The sequence below is a fragment of the Chelonia mydas genome, chromosome 3, assembly GCF_015237465.2.
Source record: "Chelonia mydas isolate rCheMyd1 chromosome 3, rCheMyd1.pri.v2, whole genome shotgun sequence".
NCBI classification, from domain to species: domain Eukaryota; kingdom Metazoa; phylum Chordata; order Testudines; family Cheloniidae; genus Chelonia; species Chelonia mydas.
In genome coordinates this window covers 113,398,838-113,411,434 of record NC_057851.1, presented here as the reverse complement: position 1 = coordinate 113,411,434, position 12,597 = coordinate 113,398,838, and the positions used below count along the sequence as shown (strand labels likewise).

The window sequence follows — 12,597 nt, the reverse complement described above, 5'->3', positions numbered from 1 at the left end:
GCCACGTCAGGGAAGGGGCCACTTTAAGCATTGCCTTCCCAAAGCTGAGCGCCCAGATTGTGATAGGCTCCCCCTTTTTTCAGAGCACTTTAAGCAGCATTTGCCAGTATAACTATCCTCATGAGTGCAGGCGCAGCTTAGAGCAGCAAAAGAATGCTTTTTTTGGATGGTATAACTTCATCTATACTAGGGCTATTGTCCGTATAGAAATGTCCTTAAAAATAATCGCACCCTTAACCAACATTACTATATCAGCAGAAGTATCTAGTATTGACCTGTCCATAGTGCAGGGGTGGCCAGCCTGTGGCTCCGGAGCCGCCTGTGGCTCTTCAGAGGTTAATATGCGACTCTTTGCATAGGCACCGACTCTGGGGCTGGAGCTCTGTAGATGCCAACTTTCCAACATGCTGGGGAGTGCTCAACCCCCTGCTCTGCCATGCCCTCACTCTTCCCCCTCCCCACCAGAGACTCCTGCGCACCGCTGAACAACTGATCGCGGGAGGTGGGGGGAGGGAGTGGGAGGTACTGATAGGTGGAGCTGCCGCCAGGCAGGAGGCGCTGCAGGTTGGAGTTGGGGGAGCTGATGGGGGCTGCTGACATATTAGTATGGCTCTTTGGCAATGTATATTGGTAAATTCTGGCTCCTTCTCAGACTCAGGTTGGCCGCCCCTGCCTTAGTGGAACATTCGTATGGAATTGGTAACACCAGCAAGCACAGCAGGTACCTACTGTATCTGGAACATTCAGTATAAATCAAGGGTTATGGGGGTTTATACAAAAGGTGGTGTCACACTGGGGTGTAAGCACTGTGACCTCGTGGTCAGAACTGGAGTCTGGCTGAGTAGCTGGAGAAGACTCAAAGTGCAGAGCCAGAGGCGTGGTCAGGGGAAAGCCAGGAGTCGGAGCCAGGAGTTCTAAGGAAGATAGGGACTAGGGCTGGAGTGGGAGCAGGCATGGGTTGGAGCCAGGGCCAGTACAGGAAGCATGTCTGGCACCGCTGCGGGCCGTGAATGCATGGAGTAGCCACTGTCCTACTGTTGCTACAAGGCTTAAATGGTGATCGATTGGCCCTTCTGTCTAATCAGGGAACACAGTCACTTAGCGGGGGTTTATTGGGTCTAGCTGAGCTCATTGGGTTGGTAGGTGACTGCACCTGGAGCCAGACGAGTTCCTGACAGATGTCAAGGAAAACTGTCTACATGAGTACTCATATGAAGATAAACTACTGCATGCTACTAATTACACAAACACATTACAATTATGTACATACAATAGACAGTATTTGTGTTAACTTGTGGCTGGAGCTGCTGGAGTCTACTCAGTCAAAGGTGGTGGGAGGGGAAAAAGCAGCGATGTACCTTTATGAAATGAGTGTAACCCTTCTGCCTGTCAGAGTTGGCAGCTACAAGGGCCGGGTTCAGTATCTAGGGGTTCCATTCCAATAACACAATGCAAAACTGGCTTGAGCCCCCACCCAGTGACCTGGGACAAATGTATACCACCCCCACTGGGCGCCTCCAAAGAGGCAATACTTCCCCTCTCGCAAGCACATAGTCTGAGTGTAGCAAAAAGCCTTTTAATAACAGAGAGAAACAATGTGGCATTATGTTGGGGAAACACCACCAACAGGATTCATAACACAACCCATGAGCAAAAACCCACCCCAAGCAAATTGAGGCATGTCCTTTCCCTTTGGTTCTTGAGTCCAGCAACCCGAAATCATCCGAAGTCCCAAAAGTCCAACAACCCAAAAGTCTCTGTCCCTGGTCAGGGCAGCCCCAGAGTTCAAAAATTTATCTGCAGAGTTTTACCTCCCAACCTGGGTGGAGATGGGGGGGTGGTGGTTAAGGGGCACCTTACGTGGTCCAAAGCTGATGGGCCCCACCTCTCCATGGGGCTCCGCTCTGCCAGCCGCCCCATGAACTGCCTGAAGATATATGGTGGAGCAGTTTGTTGGATTCCTAGGTGAATCCAACAAACTGCTCCACCATATATCTTCAGGCTCCCCCACTACTTAACACAACACTCAGTGATTTCAGCTCTTAGTAAGTTTAGCTCTTTTGTGATGTCAGCTTGTAGTAGGGGAGCCTCAGTGCTGGTGCACCATTAGCCCAAAGTGAATTCAGCTCAGCAGCCTGTAACTAGACTCCTAATGGAATCAAAATTAGCTCTGATATTCCACAGTGGAGAGAGGAGAAAGTGCAATTAGCATGTAAGGCCCTCACCTATGCCACCAAGTATTAATACCTGTCCCAAGCCTCTCTCAATTCAGAGAGTTTTGGCATCCATGTCCCTTGCCTAACGAGTGGTACTTAGTTGATGGCGAGTCCTTCCATCATAACAAAAGGCCAAGTACAGTTCCACTGTCCTTGATTCCCATAATCAGGGTAATAACAATTTATTCTTCCTGCCCCAATAACAGACACACTGGGGATCCCACAGCAGCCAAAGTGACCATTTGGGCAGCTCTGGCCTCATTCTAGTTGAGGTGGGTGTGCCTATGCAAATGAGATCAGCCCCTGAAGTTCTTTTCCACAACTTGCCACACCTCACCACCAGATGTCAGGGTGGAGCTCAACCTGACTCTGCTTACATGAGTAATTTGAAAAGATGCATTGAGATTTACGATTCTGTTCACAAAATGTTAACAACGCCTTGCCCTGGCTAGTGCTGCTGTTGACCCAGTATTTTGTTCTCCGCTAGATTCACTGGCTGCTCTTTGTTTTCAAGTCATTTAATCAACCCTCTGTTCACTCTGGTGAGATTCTCTTTCTCCTTCCTCTCGTTCTGTTGTTGTCTTTTTAACAACTGCAATATATTGCCCGCATATGAAACATTTAATCTAAGCAGCATCCAACACTTCATCACAAGTATGTATTAATGAAACCATCCAACATTCTTCTGAAGTAGGTAATTACTATTTATACCCATTTTACAAATGGAGAAACTAAGGTGCAGAGACAGTCAGTTGTTTGCCCTAAATCACACGGTGAGTCAGTGGCAGAGTTGGGACTAGAACCTAGGAGTTCTGATTCCCTGTTCTAACCAAAAGAAAATGAATCCCTCAAAATCTGTTGAGATTGTTTTCAAAGACAAGAACTGGCCTTAATGGGAGTTGTACAGCCAAATCCCTCCCAATTGATTTGAAATAATGCTCCTGAGGGCTTGACTTGAACCCAGAACATAAGGAAAAGTAAAATTCAGGCTACAAATGTGTTTTTATGTCCCACCAGCCTCTTTGTATTGAAGCGTTGCTACAGTTTTCAGACACTAGTTGATTTTTATGAGCTGCGAAACCACTTCACGCTCTTATGCATGCAAGTAGAAACGAACCCAAACAACGACTTTGTGCATGACTCAGAGCTTCCTGGCTTTGATGAGTTAAAGTAAAATCCTTTAGAGTTATCTGAACATAGTGTATGTGGAGTGGGGGGGCGGGGCGGGGGTGGGGAGGGAAGGGTGAGGTGAGGTGAGGATGGTGTATGGTTTTTAAATATAAATCTTAGATATGTGCTGTGACTGTTTCCCTGTAGCAAGTGGGTGTGGCAAATCTGAATCATATTGGTTGAAAACAGTTGCATCTTCTCATTTGTGGTATGTAATATTCGGCAGAAATCACACGGAGTGCAGAATTTGGGAAGTGTGCTGAGCAATTTGCCTTCAGTGGCTTTTTCGTTTCTTTATGCATAGCCACCAGTTATTAAATTGGATAGACAATCAGGAGTGGATGGGAAGAATAGATGGACAGCTTGATTTTCCTTTCTGATGGGAGATACAGAGATTACCAGATTTTTGTGCTAAAAACGTATTTATTGAGCTTTTCTGACAAAACATTTAAATAAACAGAGTGTGTGTGTGCACGCGTGCGGGGGATGTGGGGGTCAATTTTTTTTCCCCTTGAGATATGTGTAATACATGGTAATGTTAGTAGGATTTATTTTTTGCTGAGGGAAAATAGTTTTGATTCTTCTGGGGGTTTGCATCATTCAGCAGAATCAAAACCACACATATTCAGTGCACAGAATCTATCCTCTGGCCCAGAAATGGCCTTTTATTTAGCATAACCATTTGAGTCTGGAAAACTATGCCTATAGCTAACTTCTTATATTTGAGTTATTGCCTGTTAGACATGTGGGATGTAATATTTCTACTGGGAAGTACTTTCTTCCTGGCTGTCCCATACGCAGTGATCCACCATTTGTTATGCTTCACAGGTATAATAATTCTGCTTCCATGCCAGCTTCCAGAGCTCTAGGTGTAGCATACAGTTGCTGGTGCCTTTATGCACCTGGTAAACCCCATGGGTTCAATCTTCCATTCTAGCTTCTGTGTTTGCAAGGAATCCCCTTCACATGTTATCTTTACTTACACAAACTGCAATGCAAATCTCTAAGGAACTATCTATAAAAACACTTGGTCTGCTGCCTGATTGCCAGACCTTAGGGGTCCACTTTCTTTATTATGTCCCTCATACCTTTAGGAACATAGGAATTGCCAGACTGGAGCAGACCCAAGGTCCATCTAGTCCAGAATGCTATCTCTGACTATGGCCAGCACGAGATGCTTCATAGGAAGACAGTGGTGCTAGAACTAGGGGTACTGGGGGTGCTCTGCACCCCTGGCTTGAAGTAGTAATAGCAGCCCAAATACATAGTTTCCATCATCAGTACCCACACTATAAACATTGTTCCAGCACCTCTGGAGGAAGGTGTCAGAACCTTCCAGAAGGGCAATATCGGATAAACTGCCTCCTAGGTCAGGTCTCACCCTGATCTCTGATAGTTTGATTTAAACCCTGAAGCATAAGGTTTAATATTTCTTCCACTTTTTGTCATAAGCCTAGATATTCTTGATATCCCTCTAGATACCCAGTCTCTTTAAAACATGTGATGTGTTTGGCCTCAATGACTTCTGTGGCAGTGAGTTCCACAGGCTACACAATGTGTGAAACAGTATTTCTTTTTTCAATTTTGATTTTGCCACCTTTTAATTTAATTGAACAGCCCGTGTTCTTGTGTTACAAGGCAGGGAAAACAGAATTTCCTAATCTACCTTCCCTAGACCAGTCGCTATTTTACCATGTCCCCTCTTATTCATCGCCTTTGTAAGGTAAAAAATCCTAATCTTTTCAATCTCTTTTCATATGAGAGTTTTTTCCAGGCTCTGGATCATTCTTGTGACTCTTCTCTTGAACTCTCTCTAGTTCTGCAGTATCCTTTTAGAAACAGGGTGACCAGTACTGCTCACAGTAGTCCATAGGAGGTCACACCTTAAATTTCTGTAAGGGCATTGTAATATTACTTGTATTATTCCCCATGCCATTTCTTGGGCATCCTAACATCCTATTCAGACTATTAATTGCAGCTGCATATTGTGCAGAGAGGCCTTCACTGAGCGGTCTAATATGACACCCAGGTTCCTATTTTGAATTGATACTTTTGTGGCTCAGTTGGTACAGATTACTCTGCGGAATACCCTTCAAATATTTAAAATGGTAATGCAGAACCAAATATGCACACACTTATCCTTGTCTTCCCTATGTACCCTCAAAATATACAGTGGAAAGAAGACGTAAATAGACTTTTCTCTCTGGCAAGTCACTAGTACCTTAGATAGCTAGGGACTGGAGAAACTGAAAAGCTTCTGATTTTAATGTCCACCTGTTTCCAGTTTTATTTCTCCCTGGAGTCAGGTAGGGGACTCAAACTGACTAGTCATGGAGGGAGTGGAATCTTGGTCAATATAGAATAAAAATATAGCAAATAGACTAATAAATACAGTACAGACCCGTTTACGTGCGGATGTCGGGAGTGAACCCATCACGACCGCGTGTTAAAAGGGCCATGCTGAAAAAAGTGTCTCTGATTCACTTAAAAAAAAAGCTGTTATTTTCTGCTCTTTCTGGCTCGCATTTTTTTTTCTTTCTTATGAAGTCTGTCATTCGCCGCAGATGAAACGCGTTCACGGCTGATACATCAGCTGATCGGCTTTCTCTAGAAATTGATACCTGCGCTATGCCATGATGCTTTTTAAAACAACTTATAAACCCCTTGCTGGCTTGGAATGATTCATCCCGCCATTAAATTTCCAAATTTTGTTGCTTGGGCTTGAAGGCTTGGCCCACTTAGCGGCATTCCTTTCAGCCTTTCCTGAGCAAACCCCGCGGGCATGGGTTTGTCTGGTGTGGGCTTTGCTGAATAGCGCACGCGTTTTCGCTTCAGCCCCATGGCAGAATCGATATTTTGTACAAAGCCGTTCAGTTTAGAGTCGTTTTTTAGCCAGCCTCGGAGAGTAGATTCGGCAGTCCCCATATCTTTTGAAACTTTGGCCTGGGTTTCTCCGCTATTTACTCGATCTATTGCAGCTAGCTTTTCTAATATAATGTGTGTGTGTGTGTGTGTGTATATTACTATATAACTACTATATATTATCTCTCTCTCTAGCGTGACTATGACTAAGCGTGCATGATACGTCTTTACCAATATCGGTAAAGATGTACAACACGTTTCCGCTCCGCACTTCCTGTCGATTTCTATGTCAGTGAGTTAGTTAGCAAATCTGTAGCGCTACATAGCAAGTTCCTGTACCACATGTTGACGAGCCTCGCGTGTTAAATAGGTAGCACTAGGAGGCATGGCGCTACCGCGCGCTAAGCAGATTCGCACGTAAACGGGTCTGTACTGTACAACTGCTTCTGATTAAAAAATATTAGTACCTAATAATGCTTAACTAGCACATTCCCATTCAGAAAATTCCAGTGGTGCTTTATAAACAGTACAAACTTCCAAACACAGATGACTTCATCCATCATGGAGATGTGGCAAAAGAACAACTAAATATTTAATAATAAAACATCTTTTTACTCTGTTTAAAAAAAGTAACCTTGGTGCTGAATTTACATACAGGCGTGTAGACTTTAAGGCCAGAATGGACAATCATGCTCACTTAGTCTGACCTCCTGCGCATCGCAGGCCACAGAACCTCCCCAGTCACTCTTATAATAGACCCATAATCTCTGGCTGAGTTATTGACATCCACAGATCTTAATTTAAAGTCTTCAAGTTATACCATTTGCTCTAGGTCAAACCAGCAAGTGAAGATGCCCACACTGCAGAGGAAGGTGAAAAAACCCTAATGTCTCTGCTAATCTGACCTGGGGGAAAATTCCTTCCTGACCCCAAATGTGGTGATCAGTTAGACCCTGAGCATGTGGGCAAGACCCACCAGCCAGACACCTGGGAAAGAATTCTCTGTAGTAACTCAGAGCCCTCCATGTCTACTGTCCCATCTCTGGCTGTTGGAGATATTTGCTAATAGCAGAAGTCTTCTATTTAAAGAAAATCTGACATGGGTAGCAGCAGTGTAAACTTTTGCCTTATTAACCTGTCTCAACCTTGGCATAAGCCTAGTCTTAACATAGGTCTGGCATAGGCCTAGTCTGCACTTGGAAGTTATACCATATATCCACGTTGGTTAGGAGTGTGACTTTCTACCAATAAAGTTGTTATACCAGTACAAACCCTAGTACAGATGAATTGTAATGGTGTAAAGGTACCTTACACTGCTGTAGTTATTCCCCTTCCCATACAGGATTAATTATCCTAGCACCTTTATGCCAATATAACAGTGTCCACATGGAGGTGAGTAGCTGTACTGCTTTAACAATGCCAATATATTTAAAGTGGTACAATCTCCCCAGTATGGTTGAGGCTTTAGAATGACTGCCACTAGAGTGTGAAATGAGTCATTCATTTTCTGTGGTCATTAAATCCTGGGCCTCTGCTCCATTGCCAATAAGCGCAATAATCTGTAATACGGTCTTTCTGGCCAGATCAAAGCAAACCCAGATTTAATTCGTCTTTTGAATGGTCTACAAATGACATCAATAGTGTCAATGACACCAGTAGTCAAAACAATAAATGTGCTGTGCTGTAAAACAAACCCAAGAAGAAGCTAACCACAGTAATATGGAACCACTAGCACTGAAAGCCCCAAATCTAAACTAAGACGATTGTAAAGTTTCATTTAATTTTTGCCCCGTTGTTTCATTCTACACTTTTGGATTACAGGACTAGATCTGCAGGAATACCATGAGAGAACTTGTTCATGAAATAGCCACCCCAATTTTGCAGGCCCAACTAGCATGATCCTGGTTGGCATGGCGTTCAGCAGTTGCTATGTCAACCGATTTACCACCTTTAATTTGCATAGTCATGGCTTTTCAGAGACGCACCAGTTTCCTCTTGGGCAACTTCAGCATTGCAACTAATTTGAGTAAGAATTTCCTCTTCATTTTGAGATGTATAGGAGTTGGCAGGGCAAGTGTGTGGCTGGTCACAGGAATTCCTAGCTGGTGGGTATGTAACTTTTAATCCTTTCCTCCTAAATTGGATGCTTTCTTGTCTTTGCTGAATGACTATTATGGTATTGAATTTTCACTTCCTTTCAAATGATCAGTAATTACACTTATAAAGGAAACTGTTCACATTGGCATGTAACTGCTCTGTTCTATAAAGGTCTGCTTAAAAGAGATGTGCTACTTCCTTTTTTCCTTTGGTTAAACAAAGGAAATGGATTATTCTGAAATATTTTTTTTTAAATGAATGTATTTCTACTTTGTAAAAGATCCCACTGATTATCTCTCAGCTGCATCAGAAGTGAGTGTGAGAGCCTCGTTTTGGTTACTTCACTGAAATATGATTGATGTATGTGAAGATGAGCATTTGATAGTGAAGTAAACAGAAACTGCTAAACCAATTTCAGTTTCTCAGAGAAAAATGTGCCAGTCTCATAACGGTATATGGATTTATGGTGCTATATAAACAATGGGATTTAATCTGCTGTAGCAATAGCCCTAAGTAATTTTTTTTTTTAAAGAAGGAATGAATATGTGAATCTTTCATCTTTTTTGCTCATAAAAATGTGTGTGGCGGTGGGGAAGGGGGGGGCGGTGGTGGTATCCAAATTGACAGGCATGTATTATGTCAGCTTTCTCACTCAGCTAAGGCTTTAACTGTCACTCTCGTATTGTTCAAATCCTGGGCTTCTCTGTGAATAGGTTATTCCAGATTACAAAACACTGGATCCAAACCTAATACCAATTCCCCTAAACTGAACTCAGACCTATTTAAGGTTCAGATAAGTAACCTCTCCAAGCATCTCTGACTCCCAAGAGGTGCCCTTTGGGAAGTATGATAGTCTCTCTGTGCTTGGTTGAATTTAAATCCTAATATACCCCTTGCTAATATATTATTTTATTTCAGCTAAGAAATCTGAATACAGTGTCTTCAGTTATTGAGTATTTGTTATTTTCAGTGTTACATCTGTGTTGGTCCCAGGATATTAGTGAGATGAGGTGAGTGAGGTAATATCTGTTGTTGACCTTTCCCAGACCTGAAGAAGAGCTCTGTGTAGCTTGAAAACTTGTCTCTTTGATAGAATCATAGAATCATAGAACTGGAAGGGACCTTGAGAGGTCATCTAGTCCAGTCCCCTGCACTCAAGGCAGGACTAAGTATTATCTAGACCAACCTTGACAGGTGTTTGTCCAACCTGCTCTTAAAAATCCTAATGATGGAGTTTCCACAACCTCCCTAGGCAATTTATTCTAGTGCTTAACCACCCTGACAGTTAGGAAGTTTTTCCTAATGTTCAACCTAAACCGCCCTTGCTCCAATTTAAGCCCATTGATTCTTGTCCTATCCTCAGAGGTTAAGAAGAACAATTTTTCTCCCTCCTCCTTGTAACAATCTTTTCTGTACTTGAAAACTGTTATCATGTCCCCTCTGTCTTCTCTTCTCCAGACTAAACAAACCCCATTTTTTCAATCTTCCCTCATAGGTCATGTTTTCTAGACCTTTAATCATTTTTGTTGCTCTTCTCTGGACTTCCTCCAATTTGTCCACCTCTTTCCTGAAATGTGGCACCCGGAACTGGACACAATACTCCAGCTGAGGCCTAATCAGCATGGAGTACAGTGGAAGAATTACTTCTTGTGTCTTGCTTACAACACTCCTGCTAATACATCCCAGAATGATGTTTGCTTTTTTTGCAACAGCATTACACTGTTGACTCATATTTAGCTTGTGATCGAGTATGACCCCCAGATCCCTTTCCGCTGTACTCCTTCCTAGGAAGTCGGTTCCCATTTTGTATTTGTGCAACTGATTGTTTCTTCCTAAGTGGAGTACTTTGCATTTGTCCTTATTGAATTTCATCTTATTTACTTCAGACCATTTCTCCAGTTTGTCCAGATGATTTTGAATTTTAATCCTATCCTCCAAAGCACTTGCAACCCCTTCCAGCTTGGTATCGTCAACAAACTTTATAAGTGTACTCTCTATGTAATTATCTAAATCATTGATGAAGATATTCAGACTCAGAACCTATCCCTGTGGGACCCCACTCGTTATGCCCTTCCAACATGGCTGTGAACCACTGATAACTGCTCTCTAGGAATGATTTTCCAACCAGTTATGCATATAGTAGTAGTAGCTCCATCTATGTTGTATTTCCCTAGTTTGTTTATGAAGCTGATTCAATGAAAGATACGATCTCACCCACCTTGTCTCTCTCAGGATTTGGTAGTCTTTCAGTTATGCCAGTGTTTTACAATTCAGCATTTAGAGCAAGCTTCTTTTAGGCATCTCTTACTATAGTGAGAAATGTTTTGGTAACTTCCATTGGGTGCTATCACTTCTGTTCTTTTCCTAGTCTTTCAAGTTCTGTAGCTTCCTAGAGATATTTAGTGCACTCTGGGAGTAGTAAATATTCCTGCTATGCCATTATTACATAGGCGGTCTAGCCGCATTCCTGCATGTACCTTGATCAGGTAGAAGTCCTACAGTACGAGAAAATCTATTTCCATATTTCTGAATTCAGAGATGTGTGGACATTCCTCTTTTAACTGTGTTTTCATTGTGACTTTGTTCGCTCTCTCTCTTTTCCTTTTGGAAATGGGAAATCTCTTACTCCTAATAGAAGGAGTGGGGTGTGCACATTCTGTTTGCAGCTCCTGTGGTCTTTATGAATATGGCACTGACTTTTTCACTGGAGAGAGAGAGAGAGGTGAAATTGCACACGTTAGTGGAGTAACTGTTAGTTCTTCATGCACAAGCTGCTCGCCAATTGCCCTGATAATTGTGGCACACTTCTGATTTTTATGGAGCTCTCTTGCATCCAGCAAGCAGGGCTTACAGGGCATGAAGGTGGCTTCTTTCACCAACAGAAGTTTACCTTACTCACCTTGTTTCTCTAATATTCTGAGACCAACATGGCTACAACTACACTGCAAAGGACTTTAAGGTGGTGTTAAATGTCTTTCAGGATGGGCGCAGTGTTTTGATGTTACAGTTCAGCATGGTGTGCTTGCTTGAGTGTTACACTGCTGAGTTTTATACTGTTCCCCATCCTGTTCAAGGTACTCTGAGGCAGCTAGGGGAGACAGTGAGACAATACAGGCTTCTGGTAAAGTCTCTGTTTTTATGGTTTCAGTGCCCAGCTAAAATAATAGGGCCATGGATGGGAATGAATTGGCTGGGCTTCAATCAGGATGAAAGAGGTAGTAATAGTGGCTGGAGGGAACTATCCAGGGAGGGAGATATGGTTTGCTCTCTTGATTAAAGGATGGGGAATATGCAGACTTTTGTGAGCAGGTTTGCAGAATGGAGATCCTGTTGGATCTTCAACTGCTACTGGATTCCAGCATACAGCAGAAGCCATGAACACTGTACCTTTGAGATTTGGCTGGGTGGGTGCACCCCTTTTTTTCTGACATGCAAATTGCTGCAGTTGTCCAGGCCTTTGTCACTGTCAAGTTAATTATTTTAGTATGCTGTGCACGGGGCAGGGCTTGAAGGCCACTCAGACTTCTGATAGTGCATGTAATATGATTAGTGGAACTGGAGAAAGAGGCCTGGCTGCTGCATCACTTATTGCTAGTGAAACCAGGCTGAATGTGGTTCCATGATGACTTAGCAATGCTGCTTGCATGTGCAATGGGTGATGAGATAATATTACGTATAACTCTCATCATTATCATCTCTTTTTTTCCAATGCCAAGGTTGAGGTAGGATCGAGGTTATGAGCAGATTCCATCTTACTCATTTTGTTGGTTTTTTGGTTTATGTAACTAAGTACCTGGGTTGCACCATGAGGAGGTTGGAGTTGCACTTTGGATTTGTGGCCTGGTCAGATCCAGTTTCCATGTAAGGTACCTGCCAGTGTTTGACTTGATAGCAGGAAATCCACTCACTTTTTTTACTGTCCCCATTTTCTGCACTGCAGCTTACCTCTTGAGGGAGCACAGGTCAGAGTTCTGTCTTTTCACAATTTTTTCAGAGAAGTGTTAAACAGAGTTAAACCTCAGAGCTATGAAATGCAAAACTCTAAATGTAAGTGTTAATAATAGCTGTCTCACAGCCTCAAAGAGAGAGTACCATGTGAGTTCTTACTGACAAACAAGTAATACAAACACAAACATTTGCAAACAGTATCAGGAATACTTTTGAAGTGAGCTGTAGCTCACGAAAGCTTACGCTCAAATAAATTTGTTAGTCTCTAAGGTGCCACAAGTCCTCCTTTTCTTTTTGCGAATAC

General features: G+C 42.9%; 1 protein-coding gene across 6 annotated transcripts in view; it reads left to right on the top strand.

Annotated features, from left to right (window-relative positions):
- Positions 1–12,597, top strand: part of IPCEF1 (interaction protein for cytohesin exchange factors 1) — a 118,699-nt gene that overhangs the window by 26,696 nt on the left and 79,406 nt on the right. For 2 of the 6 annotated variants that reach the window (XM_037895026.2, XM_027819776.3), the window contains exon 1: positions 8,262–8,357. The exons of 1 other annotated variant lie outside the window; for it this stretch is intronic. The gene's annotated coding sequence lies outside the window, so the exon portion shown is untranslated. Of the gene's footprint in view, positions 1–8,261; positions 8,358–12,597 lie in introns of those variants that run through there. 3 more of the 6 variants (XM_043543177.1, XM_027819777.3, XM_037895023.2) reach the window with 2 other exon arrangements.